General features: G+C 47.2%; 1 long non-coding RNA gene across 1 annotated transcript in view; it reads right to left on the reverse strand.

Moving 5' to 3' along the window:
• Positions 1–1,079: 1,079 nt before the first annotated feature.
• Positions 1,080–15,451, reverse strand: part of LOC306811389 — a 40,730-nt gene continuing 26,358 nt past the window's right edge. Inside the window, exon 2 of the long non-coding RNA XR_013776666.1 lies at positions 1,080–1,355. This is a non-coding gene — a long non-coding RNA (uncharacterized lncRNA). The remainder of the gene's footprint in view (positions 1,356–15,451) is intronic.

Genomic DNA, 15,451 nt, shown 5'->3' on the forward strand with positions numbered 1-15,451 from the left:
GACTGGATGGTGCTAGAGATGTTTGAACTCCATCCACCAAGAAGAAACTCTGCATATTACTTCTCAAAAAAAAAAAAACCCAAAATTCCACTCATTTATTTTCCAGCAGCACTCAGAGGCAGTCACAGCCTCAGAATCCAGAAGAAGGACAGGGATGGAGTAGAAATGAAGAGGTGTGGGGAGGGGCAGCACTATTAACTCCCATTGCTCCCTCTCCAAACAGAGCAGCCTTTGACATCTGATCTTTGTGCTCCTCGCTGGGCTCAGCTGACAAATGGCTCTCTCTGATTCTTGGAAGGAAAGAAAAATAACAACCCCCCCTCCTCCATCCCCTTTGGGTCATGCTACCCCATCCAACTTGGAGCAATCGTTTATCATTTATCTGATGGCTTAAGCACATCTGCATAAGAAGTGGCACACACCCAGAGAAGCTCTCTCTATTTCACAAATCCTTAGCAGTGCATTTTTTAATAGAAAACATCAATCCCGAGTAGCCTGAAGGAAAGAACCCTCTTTAATCATCCACCACGCTGAGGACTAATTTCAGACAAAGGCTCAATGCTCCCAGTCACCTATAGCATGGAATAACTCAGATGATTCCTAAATTCACAGGGAAAGGTTCAATCGCCTTTTCAAAGCTGGATTGCAGATCCTGTGTTAATTACTACGGGAAATTACATCTCCAGTAATACTCAGCAAGGCTTTACAATAAATGCTGTCTGATCTATTCCTGCTCAGCCTTGAACTCTTTGTGGAATATTTGTAAATGTAATGGGTACTTCATTTCCACCACTGCTCCTGAATAATTCATACAGTGGAAGATCCTTGCATGGTTCCGTGAATTGAGAGACTTGGGGTATTTTGTTCTCTATAGTTAATGGATTAAAACAGGTTTTTTTTCAGCTATGAAACCAGGTAATTTATCACCACAAACCCAAGTATGGTTCATACATCACTGAGTCAACTGAGAAACACATCTGTGAGTCTGGATATCAGAAAAGAACAATCAACAATTTTAAATCATCCCATGTTGTCCGAAAAACCAACAGAGTTGCAAAATAAAATGCTGAGAAACAGCCTTGGATCAGTCAAAATATTTGCTTTTTTTTTTTTTTTTTTCAGGCCTTTAATTCAACCATTTTGTTCCTCCACAAAACAGCTCATTTTGAAACATTACATTGAAAAGTGAAAAATAAATAAATCAAAACTCCTTTCCATTCAGAAAATGTCATAACTGGGAGCTCCAGCACTTTCAAGATATTCCTCCCCAGCTCCCTTGCAAGCAGAATTGTCAAAATTGGTAAGATTTCTTCAGCAATTTCTGTTTTATCAAAATGACATTTTTCCAGACAAAACTGTTGCGACAAAAAAAAAAAAAAAAAAAAAAAAAAAAAAAAAGTCAAAACCAAAATTCAACAAAATTGAACATCTCTGATGCAATTGTCTTTGACAAAAAGAGAATGTCTCAAAGATGTAAAACCTCTCCCTGGGTGAGTCCCAGAACATCAGGCTGACACATCCAGGCTGAACATGCAAGTTCCTCTTAGGTAACAACAAAAGAAAAATGAATCAACCTGAACCTCAGCGGCCAGAGGTACCTTCAGATATATTCAGAGCCAAGTGGAGGCTTCCTGAACTGCAATTCCTGCAGTTTTAATGAGGAAATTCCATGTTCCAGCCTTAAAATGTGAGGACAGGAACACAGATGCCTTGTGAGCATCCATCTCTGGAGCTGAGCACTGACCTCTGGGTCCTGCACCATGCAGGATTTGGTGTTGGAGCTCCTTCCATGGGTTTTGGTGCCATTTGCACTTCAATCTCTGTTTTTCTGTCTGTCCCCACCAGGCACCAACTCTCAGTTCCCACCTGATCTCTTCAGCTGGGCTGAGATGTGCCCAGCCAGCAGCTGCCTTGTCTTCCCCAAAATCAGCTCATCACAGGAAAATCCCAGGTGTCACACAGTGCTGGAGTTTCCAAAAGCTGTTTACAAAGCTCTGCTGTGGGGCACCACCTCCATTTTCTCAGTGTCAGCAACAACTCTGCTCATTTCAGCTGCCAAAATGACTCCTCCAACCCCTCTGCCAGGAGAAAGTGCCCAGGAATGCACTGGAGGAGAACAAATCATTTTGGCTTTGGCTCAGTCACCATCACCAGCTGTAATAAAATTCCCAGGACCTCATGCTGCTCATGTCAGACACATCCACAACCCCTTTCCTGTGGCAGGATTGCACAGCTGGAGCTCCAGGCACAGACAGAAGGTTGAGCAGGATATGCAGAGGGAAGTTCATCATCCCATTGCTTTTCCAGGCAGAGAAGGTGGAGTTGCTCTCCAGAGCTGAGCTGATCCTGCAGATTGGTGGTGAAAACACTGAAAATCACCTCTGTTTTTCCAAATATCACTCAGGTGGTGACTGTTTGCTGTCAGGGAAGAAAGGGTCACTCCTTCCTGACCCTCATCTCTGCAGCAGGGTGAGCAGGGTTTGGGGTTTAAAGCTCTGCAGTGTGTGGGGCAGGAGGAGCCTGAGCACTGAGCCCTGTGAAGGGATGAGGATGTGAAATGGCACAGCACAGCTCAGAGCTGCTGAGACAAAAGGTGCAGTGGGTTTTCAAAGGACAACAAATTTTCCATGATGAGCAGAAGAGGTCACTGGTACTGCAGGTACCTGTGATGGAGCAGGACAGATGGCTCTTTCCTGAATTCACAGGGTTGGGATTACCCTTTTAACCAAATTCCAAGCCAGATAAAAATTATCCTGTACAGATTTGCAGAATTCAGGAGCAGAGAGGGTCTAATGTAGTGTCAAACCTCATTTCTTTCCATCACAGACACCACATTTTTCTTCCTAAGCCCTGCCAAAACTCTCCCTGGATGGATGCAGCACATTCTCAGCCCACAGCAGCCAGTCTGAGCTACCTTGGTGTGAGCAGCTCTTTTCCTACCACAGGAAAATTTCCCTGCAAATGGCAAAGCCTGAGGGGGAGTCACCAAATTTTACCAGTGGTTATTAGGATAGTGCCTGCCCAGCAGAAGTAAGAAACTTGCTGAGATAGATAGTGGAGTGGAGTGTTCTGCTCCAATCCAATTAAAAAGGTATTTGGGAAAATGACAAATGCACCACAGAGCTCAGCACTGTCTGGGCTAGACCTGGAGCTCTGTGTGCTTAAAAAGCAATTAAGACAAGACAAGAATCACCATTAGCCTTGGGGAAAGAAAACCCACAAGGCATTTTTAGCCCAAGGCAAGAAAAACAGAGGGGAAATGTTCCCTCCAAATCAGAGCAGAGTCTTTGAAGGCCAGGCTGTGGCCCCCAGAGCACAGGAGCACAAACAAGGTTTGGCTCTGTCTGACCAAGCTCAGCCAGGCTCTGCCCTGTGAGGGCAGCTCAGTCCAGTGTGAGACAGGACCATGATTTATTCACACAGTTTTGAAATTCTGGGGTCTAAAATGACTGAATGCAGAGAATAGGTTGCAAGAAACAACTAAGCAAGCAGCAGGGCATCCTTCCTCTGCCAGCCTCACTGGATGGCTCCAATCCTGAATCTTCTGCCTGAAGATGTGTTCTGCCCTGTCCCTGGTGGTAAATCCTGGCTGAATAACCACATCTGCTTCCATAAGCAACAAGAAATTGAAAATCTCTGAATAGGAATGCCAAGAATTCACTTTGGAAGCATGTGGTTCCTCATTTCTGATAATTATCCAAAAAAGCAAAGATCTAAATAAAAATATGGGAAATGTGTTGTTTCCTTATTGCAAGATAAAGTAAAAATTATAAATGTCTCACTCAAATCAAAATGAAAGCATTTGTTTTGACACATTCCAGTTTAAAATGATGCTGGAAGCGACATGTTTCCATTCAATGTTTTGATTTTGACAAAAATCTTTCCAAAAAAAAAAAAAAAAAAAAAGTTTTGCTGCAGTTTTTTTTGCCAGCTCCCAGAGGGATCAGTCAAAGCTTCCTGAAGCTCAGAGTCATTAGCAAGCTGTCACAGAACTGAGACCCTAAAATGCATTTGACACATCAGATCACAGTTCCATCAGACCTGCAAAGCGTGCCAGTGCTGGATCTTCACATCTAACTCTTGGATCTGACTCCTTCAGGATTCACTCTCTTCTCTGATGGAGCAAGAGAAAGGAAATTAGCCTGGGAATGAATCCCCCCTGGCCAAAACACCAGGTTCAGCTGCTGTGCAGGAGGAGGAGCTCATGGATGATCTGGTGACATTCCCACTGTCCAAGAAGCACAGGCAGACACTCACTCCTTCCAGGGAGGAGAGAGCAGCAGCACCAAGATTTCAAGAAAAGAGCAGCAGAAAACACACCCTGTTGTAACTCTGAGCAGGAGACTCCTGAAGAGACAGGTCCTGGGGATGTGGTGGGCACACACCTCAAGGGGCTCAGTCCAGGAATGCCCCAGCCTGAAGATCCCATGGAAAAGCCACAAAATGCAAAACCTGTTGGTCCTGGCAGAGCAAAAGGTTGGACCTTCCCCATCTGGCAGCTGACCTCGCTTTTCCTGCAGAGCTGAGCTATTCTGGCTGCTCAGATCACAGAGCTCTCTGGCTGCTCTCTCTCTCTCTGAGCATGGAGATAATGACTTTCCAGGAGAGAGATTGTTCCTGCTCCAGTGAGCAAACCCAAGGCCTCCACAACACGACCCCACACTCGGATTTCTTGTTGCAGTTGAAACAAACATATGTTCAAACAGCCCTGACTCGAGTCCATGTCCAGGTGGCTGCACAGAGCTATTGGTGCAGGCAGATGTCCCAACTTAGACACTGGCAGTTCTAGGGCACAGCTCTTCCCTTTTTCCAGGCAGCCAATCCCACCAGAGATTTGGGGGTATTTCTTGCAGGGAAGTGGCACAACTCCTGTGGCACATTTCCTTGCTCAAGAGCACTGGGAGTCCAGCTGAATCCCAGGTGAAATCTTTTATTGTCACCACTGTGTTCCTCCCAGAAAAGAGATCAGGTTCTCCTTGAACAGGAGAAGGATCACAAGGAACATCCTGTACATGGGATATCAGACAGAGCTCCAGCTGACCCTGCCCTCAGTGAACTGCAGAAATCTTTGGGTTTAGGGTGTGGATTTCTGCATCTTCTCTGGGAATGTCTCACCTTCTTGCATCCCACACTCAACCAAGATGTTATATTAACAAATGAAATTATCTCACCCCAGATCTGGATAAAACTCTCTTTTTTCATGGAAGGTCATTCACTGCTTCCTTCTCCCCAGCAGAAACTTCTCTATAAGGAAGGAGAAGATGGAGTAAAACATAAACGAGGAATTGACATTCATCAGCTGATGCAGCAATGCTAAACCATCCTCTTGGATCACCCAGACCCTCTGGATGATCATTAGCTCTCAGGGTGTTTCAGACAAGTTTGCAAGATGCTTTATATCAGTCAGGAGAGACTTTCTAATCAACTGACACAGTTTAAAGCATTTTGGATGGGGAGGCACGTACGTGGGAACGTGAGCCTGAGCACAGATGTATAAAATTGTAGGTGATCAAAGGTAGTGCATCCAAGGCAGGATTAAAAGACATTTAATACAGCTTTTCCCAATAAGCCAGAGAGATGAAAGAACTGCCACAAGGCCTTGCTTGAGGCTTAGAAATTGCTCTGTGAAATCAGCTGCAATTGGTAATTAAATGGAAACCTTGGGGGTGTTCTGAAGACTTTTTTCATAGCCTGGCATAAGGGAACTCATCTTTAAATTACGCAGACTTTTACCATCCACTGAGGTGAAGGTGAAACATCATCCTGCATGTCCTGGCTCTGTGCAGGAGCAGATGTGGCTCCTCAGCCTCTCTGTGCCAGGGTCAGGGCACACAGTCCTGAATCTGAGTCACTCAGAACTTTCCTGGTTTCCCAGTGCCTGCCCTCAGCTGAGGCAGCTGTAAACCAGGGAATTGTGTCCCTGCCTCGTGCAACACAAAACCAGCCATGCTCTAAAGTGTCCCAGCAGCTCCTTCTCCTTCTTGGAAGTGCACACAGCTCCTGCACAGCTGCTTCCAGCCCTTGATCTGCTCCAGAGAGAGCCCAAGGCAGGCAGGAGATCTCTTGGTTGACTGGGATGTGGGGGGGAAAAGGGAAATCCTGGTCCTGATAAAAGACAGGAGAATGACAGTGGGGTTTTTAACCAACGGTGAGGGATTAGAAATTCAAATGTGCCCATGTGGAAGGGAAACCAGAGCAGAGCAGAAAGCTCAGCCTTGTGGGTAGAGCACCCAAACAGACCTGGGAGATTTTGGTTGAACTCTTACTCTGCCACCACTTTGCTGAGTGCAGCTGAGGCTGAGCCCTTCTCATGGCCCATTTCCCTTCTCTTTGCAATAAAAGGGGTCGGTCCTTTTGATCTACTTGCAAGAATGGGTTACTCACTGTTTGCTTGAAGAGTTCCTAGGATAACAAGGGCTATAAACAAAGCAGACCTGCTCCCCTGGATTGCAGTTCAACAGCTTAGAATACTGTTTGATGCAAAGTGCTTTGGTTCCTGTTGTAGCCTTTCATTTCTAGATGGCACAACACTCACTCTGAGGCAAAGTACTCCTTCAGACAAAGCTGAATCTGCTGAAAGTAGCACTGGAAATCCTTTTTTTTTCAGCAGAACAGGCAGCAGGTGAGGGCAGCTCAGCTGCAGACAGCTCAACAGCTGCTGAAAAACAAACTAAGACCAAAAAACGTTTGAAAAAGAATTAAAAGCAAGTTCAGTAAAAGAAATAAAAATAAAAGAAGGTGCTAAATCTCCCCTGAATACAATGCAGGTAGTCAGAAATAGCTGCCAGAGAGAGATCCACAGCTGATATAAATAGTAGTGACTCATGGTGTAATGGGGATCCAGTTCAGGGGAACAAATCCCTATCAGAGGCTCAGACAAAGCCTCCTACAGCAAACACCTCTGAAGGCACAGGCCTAAATACCTCCAGGGATTTGGGAACACAGAGCTCAGGATAATACCTCTGAGGCAGAAAGCCCTTTGTGGCAGTCCCCTGTCCAGGCAGCATCCAGTGCTGGGGATGGCTTTGGTTTGTGGCCCAGGAGAGATGGATTTATGCAGAGCATAAGGAGACTCTCTCAGACAGATGTCAGAAAAAATCTCCATGCATCAACTGTGCTGCTTCTGCTGCTGCTGAAACCTGTCTGCCAAGAGTTCCTCCTTGAGGGCCTGGGAAACAAATGAAAGTGCTTTAATTTCCAGAGGACTCTGTGCTTTCCTGGCAGAGCCCTGGGCCTTTCCAGCCCTGGTTTGCAGAAGGTGCCTGTCCTACACCTGCTGCCAGTGGCACACAACCAGTTCACCTCTGGCACGCAGCCTCTACAGGATTTCTGCCAGTTCTATTTGGCTCTGCAATCTCATATAAAGTTCTCCAGCATGTCCTCCAGAGCCACCAGTGTCCAAACCAAAGATTCTCAGAGGACACAGCCCCTCAGACTCATGACCTCTGTGGGCAGAGCCCATGGGCAAAGCCAAAGGAAGCAGAGTGAGATGAGGGAGGGATGGAGTTGTTCACCCTGAGCACAAGGCTGTTCACATCTCTGGGATGTCAGGTGCAGTGGTGACTATTCTTTATTTTCCTTTTTCTCTCAGGGTTCTTGGAGCTGTCACTGGAGGAGATGCTCTTTGCATCCAGCATTTCCAGCCTCTGAAATTGCTTCCTGCCCTGTGCTGATGTGGAAGTCAATCCCAGAGGCAGAGCAAGCCTGAGAAATAAAGAAGTCTGACCCAGAACAGGCAGGTCAGCAGCTGGATATTGCACAGAAATGGCAGTCTCTCCAACACAGAGATGCTTTTCTTTCAACTGCTTTTTTTTTTTTTTTTTTTTGCCCCTCCATATAATTCCCTAATAATCACCCTATTAACAATGTTCCATTTGCCACGCAACTTGGGATATTAATCCTATTAGTTGGTACTAATCCTTTGCAAAACAAAATGGAAATATTCCCTCTCTCATTTTCTTGGGGTAAAAAAAAAAAAAAAAAAAAAAAAAAGAAAAAAAAAGAAAAAGGAGAGAAAGAGGTGGGGAGAAGAAAAGACAAAGATGCTTTCAGAGGTTTGCTGTTTTGTGAGTTAATTGAATGGAACTGGGTCTCCTGTGGTCTCCATATAGAATTCCATTATCATGTAATGGGGAGTCACATCCATCCTGTTGATAAGACACAGCCTGTCAGATTAAGCATTAACTATCATATTTGGAAACCATGCAGTTTTCTACCCATTGGGGCATCCAAACACAATATCCCATTTCCCTTTCCTTCCCCCAACACCTTTTCCTTTACTGCACATTAATTAAAGAACAAGGGGAGGGGGAAGACTGGTCCATGCTGCTGAGCCCAAGATAAACTTTGCTGAGTAGGGAGGAAGAAATGAAGTGAGCATCCCAGAGAGCAGAGATCTTTCTTATAGGCTTTCATTTCTCCACCCACCCCCACTTGTGCTGCATTTTTTCATATTTCTGTGAAGAATTACTGGCAGTTTCCATCCTCCCTTGCTCCACAAGGTGAGACTGGCACCTACTGGAATGATCCTGGAAAAGCTGAGACTGAGAAGAAAAAAAATAAACCTGGTCTCAGCTTAGTTTCTTCTCCAGCTTCACATTATTTTTCCCCTTCATCAGGCAAACAAACAGCTCTGCACACACAGAGCCAGCACATGCTGGATTTGACACAGCTCCATTTTGAAGCTGTTTTGTGGTAATTGGGGGAATTATCACGAGTCCCTCCATTTCTGTCAGCCCATGGGGAGGGAACCACAGGCACAGATCCTGACAGAGCTCCTGTGGGTCTGTGAGGCTGCTCCCTCTTCACTCTGTCTCAGCACTTAATGGAGGCAGGAGCAAACATCCCTGCAGGTACATTATCCATCCCCAGTAGTTTCATCTCCCCTTCCCTCACATGCTTTTTCCTAAGGAGGATTTCCTTATGGGATCTGTGCACCCTCTGGGATTTAGATTTAGACCCCCAAATGCTGTTCTCCCATGATTATCCCCTAGTCCTAAACTTCTTCTTTGATGTCCCACTCCAAAGTCCCATTGGCCAAACTCAATCAAGCAGCAACTTGGCTTCCCCCTGCCTCTGTCCCTGTTCCATCTGTCCCTGCTGGGCCCAGTGTCCAGCCAGTTCCAGCCTTGTTCCCACTCCAGATCTCCAAGCTGGTTCATACAGATCTCCAGTAAAGCCCAGCCACCACTGCTGGTGTCCTGTGAGCCCTGGAGAGCACATTCTGCATCCAGCCCTATCTGATCCCCCATGAGAGCTGCTCTTTCTCAGTGCTACTCTCCTAGTTTTGTTCTGTATATTTTATCATGAGCAAAGAGCCTCCCAGCTCAGAGATTGTCACACCAAAAGTCCCAAAATAGGCACCACAGGTTAAGCAAAGGCACAGAAAACAGGGAAGTGAAATGGCTGCATGGCACAGCAGAATTTGGAGAGAACAAGGGAGAATCAGAGGAGAAAAGCTGGAAGACAGAGCCAATCCTGCAGACTTGGAGCTGAACAAAGTGCAGCTGGAGGCTGGGAACATCTCATGGACTGGAGCTGCCTCCATGAGAGGGATGAAGCATTATTAGGAGTGAGCTCTGTCTGTTTGCAGTGCCTGCCCCCAGGGCTGCTAACCTGAGCAGGAATGACTCACAGAGCACTGAGCCACCCCAGCACGGGCAGCAGACACCTCCTGATTAGCAAATCTAATCCTCCCTCTCCAAACCTCTCCATCAGGGAGCTCTGGCTTTGAGGAGCAGCAGCTTCTGAGCACCAAGAGCCAGGGGCTGCCAGACCCAGCTGCCCCTGGCTGTGCTGGGGAGGATTCAAGCAATGCTCTGTCCTGGGGAGCTGCCTGACAAACACAGAGTTCAGCACGTCCTAATTGCTCTGCACAAACAAACAAGCAAACAAACAACCCTTTGTTTGCACACAGCTCTCAGGAGAGGCCTCACAGATGAGGTGAGCTGGGATGTTCCTCTCCAGCTCCCAGACTGATCTGCTCCCAGCTGGAAGGAGCCAAGGGAAGGTGGAGATGCTCAGCAGGCTGCCCTGGGTGTGCGTGCCTGAAGGACACAGAGTTTCCTCCTTCCAGCAGAGCTCCAAGATGCCCTGCTGCTCTCAGGAACATTCTGAATAATGACCAGGAGTGGCAGAGAAAAAGGAGCTCCTGAGGCAAGCTCTGAAGGGCTGTTAGAGTGAAATTCCTCTGATTTACACGGGGGTAAAATGGAGTGGATTGCACATTCAGCTGAGTGAGTGATGGAGCCACAGCCTGTGATGGGAACTGGGACAAAGACAGGGATCAGGTCCAGGGGAGGACAGGAGGGTTCAGCCACCAGGCAGCTCATTGCCTGGCAGCAATTCATAGCCTGGTTCTGAAATCAATGCAGGCTGGGAGCTCTCAGCAGCCAGACCAAGCCAGGTCTGACATTTACTGTAATTCTGAGCTGCTAGATCACTTTCTCTGGGTTTTCCAAGAGGAACAGTTAGGCACAGTGGTGAGTTATTCCCCTTGGTAGGCTCTGTTTTCTGTTTCTATCCTCTCCTAATTGTCACCCCAACTTCCTTTCCACTCCTGGAGAACAGAGAGTGCTGCTCCAGCATCCCACCAGAGCCTCTGCAACCTCAGAGCTGTCAGTCTGTGGGAAGAGAGAAGGTTTTGCTGGGTTTTAGGGCATAACTTCCTCTCCATCTTCATGGATGTCCTTCCTTAACCCTTTTCTGAAGAGGAGCCAGCTCTGCTGATGCTCCCAACCACCAACAGGCTTTTTGCAAGATCCATAGCCCATGGATCCAGCCAAAGAGGATCAAATGCTTTGAACATTCAGTGTCTTGGATTATCTCCTCCCCTGTGCTGGCCAGCACACACAGGAGACACCTGTGGGCAGCACATACAAAGAGCTGCACTGGAGAAGACCGAGATACACTGGATGGGACAGTGAAATTCCCTTTCCTGGGACAGGGACATTCCTTTCCCTGGTCCACCCTAGGGATTTATGGCTCCAAATACCAACACTAGGAAGAAGATGATGTTTTATTCTCCGGAGAAGAGAATTAACCAAGTTTATTCAACAAACCACAAGTGCTGAGTTGTGACTCTCGTTTCTCTGAAGATCCCACTTTGTGTAGCTGGTTCTTTTAGGAAGGAGATTCACCCTGCCAGAAAACTCTAGCTGGGTTTCTCACTGCTGCAAAGGGCTTGGGAAAGAAAAATGTTGACCTCTTTTATCCTGCCTGGGTCAAGGGAACAGTGGCTCTGGTGATGGATGGTTGACTGTAATTCCTGCCTGCTCATTTAATCAGTGAGAACAGGCAGCAGCTCGAGCATGCTCAAAGCAGAGAGCAGCAGGCAGGGGTGGAAATCTCAGCTCTGCAGAGCAGGGAGGTGTGAAGGGGACAGGGGAATCAGAGCTCTCACACCAGGCAAGGAACCTGGGGCTCTTCCTTGGGTGGAAAGCTAAAATGCAGCCTGCTGGCTGTGCCATTCCAGAGCCTGCAGCCCCCAGAGCCACATCAAGCACAGCATGTGCTGCATCCTGCCTGCCACTGGCAGCTGCCTGCTGCAAATGGAGAGGGGCACTCAGGCATGGAGGGGAAAGGAGGGGTCCATCCAGACCCAAAGCTGCTTTTGCTATCTCACAGCATGAAAGCCAAATAAATCTGCTCTTAAGGGAGCCTCCCATCCATCAATAGCTACACACACACAGAGTTCAAGGCCAGAATAGACCACAGGGTCTGATCTCTTGCCTAGAAAAGGGAGGCCAGGAAAATTTCTCTGTTTCCTCACCCCAACAGCAAGCCCTAAAAACAAGAGCACCCAAACTCTACCCCTCAGCTCAGCACCACGTAGAATGGGAGCATTTCCAAATCAAAATGGTGCAGAGTGGTGTGTGAGGATCTCCTCAACATCCCTGGAGCTGGCACCAACCTTAGCCCCCCAGTGGGGCAAATTGCCCAAATGACACATTACAGAGGTGGAGGTGAAAACAGGAGAGGCTAAAATGGCCTTCCAGCATTTCTGCAGAGGCAAAAGCAAGGCAGCTCCGTGGCTGCTGGAGCAGGGGAGCAGCAGCCCTGAGCCCTGAGCACGGGCAGGTTGAGCTGTCGGTGAACAAGAGGGGAAGGACGCATTGCGAACCCCGTCCAGCCCGGAATGGCCACGGCTGGTGTAGCAGGAGTACCCTCTAGTGGGAGAACAGCCTGGAGAAAGCCTTTCAAAGCATCACACACACACAAATGCAGGGGTTTTAGAGAGCTAAAGAAAAACTGCATTGAGAGCAACCATAAAAATGGGCTTGAAAACAGAGAGAAATGGAATATCTTGAGGAAATAAAGTCATAAAGTCTGATTATCACTTGCAGTACTATTTTTTACTTTTCCAAGAAAGCCATTTAAGACCTGTTTTTTCAAGTATATCTATTGCTGGGCTGGAGAGCAGGCAGGAGTCTGCTCATATTCATGAAGCCAGGCCAAGACTGTTTAAATACCCAAAGGTCACAGCAAAGCCTAGGGCTGCGTGTCTTAATCCTGCTCACTGCCTGAAAGCTGCTGGGTGTGCAAGGAGTCTCTGTACTCATGGCAGAGGCCCAACACATTTCCCCAGGACATCAGAGCTGGTGAAGTCGTTTTGCTTTGGCTCATGGATGAAAGATTTTGCTGTTAGAGGAGGGGGGGAAGCTGGGCAAGGGCTGCTGTGTTGGACATAAAGGATGCAGAGGATGCTGTGCTCTGGATCCAGATGGGATCAATATGCTCTCCCCAGTGCCCTGCTCTGAGATCACACTGACACTGCCTTGACAGGTGCAGCATTAGAACCTCTATAGAGTGGAATTATGTGGTTCCTTTGGGGCTCTTCCCATGCACAAGCCTATCTAACCTGAATGTCTTATATATATATATATCCCTTCATCCACTATTGAAATGCACCTACCCCTAGGGAGATCTTTGAGGTGTCTAAGGCTCCAACCCTTCTGATTTGGGCACAGATAAATACACTAAGAGAGCCTGAGCCTTTCTTTTTTTTTTTTTTTTTTTTTTTTTTTTTCTTTTTTTTCAGATTAAAGATCTAAGCATTGTTTCCTGCAAAGCAGCAGTTGTAAAGGAGTGAGTGGATTTAAAGAAACACAGTCCACTTTTACAGCCAGGGGTAGGAAGGGAATTAAAAACATCAGTGCCAGACTCAAGGTGGTTGTTCCTACAGAGATGATCCAAATTCAGCATCACACAGGAATTTGTGCTGGTGTTCACACAATGAGGGTGAGGCAGGAGGGAGGGCTGGCATGGGAATGTGTCACAGATCAGGTCAGAAGTGGTGGGAGGGGTGACAGGCACAGGGAAGGGTGGGTTAAGCCCAGTACCTCTCCTGGGAGATGGCACAGCCATCCCTCTGTATGATGTGTCATGTACAGCCCCTCACAAGTTGCCTCCTTTCTTCAAGCTCCAGTTACTGCCAGCAGATTTGGCAGGGGACTCAGAGTCCTGATTTCTGATATAGCTATAAGTTATCAAATTCCCCTTTGATCCCACCTTCCTCTTCCAGTGCATCCTCCCAAAGAGCACAAACCCCTCAGCAGAGCTCAGTACAACCTTCCTGGAGAAGACTCAGCACCCCAGGGTCTGTCCCAGCAAGGCACAGCACAAAAACCAGAGCAGCACAGAAGGATGCCAGTGCCAGGCACTGATCCCACCCTGGATCCTGCTTATTTCTCTGGGAAACCTCCTGGGAGAGATTTACCCACCCTAGAGAAGGGAGGAGCCTGGCCCAAGGTGACTGGGCTGCAGGACTGGAGCAGAGCCCAGAGCTCCCCCAGAGGTTTTCTGAGGCAGAGGGAGGGAGGGAGGGTTTGGCTCTTTGGAGGGTTACTCTGCCTTCCAGAGCAGAAGGCTGTGAATTCCCATGCCCACACTGCATGCTCAGTTAAAGTGACAGATGACTGGATGTGTGCACGAGCCTCCATCACTGGAGAAAGGGTAGTGCAGATGATTTCTTGGAGAGAAAGGATAAAAAAAGAGAGAGTAATTTGGAGTAAATGAGGAAAAAAAGGGGAAGAGATTCTCTAGATACATAACGTGCCACTGCAGAACCAGGGACATGCCTAGGGAAATTTTTAAAAGTTTTTAGAAAAAAGCAAAGCTAAAAAAGAAAAAGTATCCTATTAAGATTAATGGTTTCTGGCTTTCCATCTCCCTCCAGCATGGCTCTTCCATTTCCATAAACCCATTATCCTCACTGCTGTTTCACTTAATTGGAAAATGTCTATTGCAACCTAGCATGTTCCAAGACAAACCTTGGATGTATATATAACAGGCACTTAAAAGCTTTCAAATATTTCAAATTTGCTCAACACAATTACATGAACAAAAACCCTGTGGGACTTTATTCTTTCTAGAAAACAAAAACCACCCAAAAAAAGAAAACCCAAACCCCACAATAGTCATAAAGCATGTGTTCACAGGACTAGAAACACCATTACATTTATCCTGATTAGCATTCCCTAAGCTTTTATGTGCACACAGTTATTGCCAGTGGAGGGAAGAGGGGACAGTAGGAAATGCCAGTCAATGATTTGGCTGCTGAAGGTCAGGGAAGTGAAACAAGGAGATTTGTTTCACTGCAGTGACAGCCATCAAACAGGGACAGTGTGTGCCAGGTGCCCTTGGAGCTGCATCCTCCTGGGAAAGCCCTGGGATGAGTTTGGGGTGGGCAGGAGGGAGCAGGGCAGTGAGCAGGGCTCCCAGATGGAGCTTCCCAGAGGAATTGGGATTTCCTGGTGGTTTCTGGCAGTTCTGCAGCTGTAGAGAAGCAGGTGAGCTCCTTCCCTGCACTCCTCCTGCTGTCCTTTCCCTGTCCTCACTGACCTCTCCCTGAGCACTGCTTTGGGGGACCAGGGCATCAGAACACATTATGTGAGCAGACCAGGACCTGGAATTTCCACAGCAGCAACAAGATAAAAGTTTCTCCCCTGTTAAATGCTGGTTCTACTGATTTTTAGCTGGAAAGGATCTGAGCCCTTGTGTGTACTTAAGCATTGTAACAAGTTTACAGGCTCCTTTAGAAAATAATGGTTGATTTTTTCATCTCCACATATCCCAGCTCTCCTCTTGGCTGGATTAGCTTGACAATGAATAAACCTGAGCCCTGCAGTACTCAAGGTAAGTGCCAGCCATGGCACTGAGAGGTTGTGTTAGAGAACAAGTCTCTCAAATATTTGCTCTGCTCTCCTTTCCAGCACATCTCAGCTGCTGTCCACACACATCATTGTCCCTCTGACCTGCCCACTGTGTAATGGCATCACACCACTCCAAAACAGGAGATTTCCTCTTGCTGTCTGTGCAGCTGGCTCTGCTCAGCCATGCCTGTGAAGAGAATGCCAGAAACATGTCCTAGCTGCAAGAAATGCAGGAAATTCCTTGATGGGGCCTCTGAATGCATCAAGAGACCTGCAGGGGTCCTGTTATGGAAAGAATT

The sequence above is a fragment of the Erithacus rubecula genome (assembly GCF_903797595.1).
Source record: "Erithacus rubecula genome assembly, chromosome: 22".
NCBI lineage: Eukaryota > Metazoa > Chordata > Aves > Passeriformes > Muscicapidae > Erithacus > Erithacus rubecula.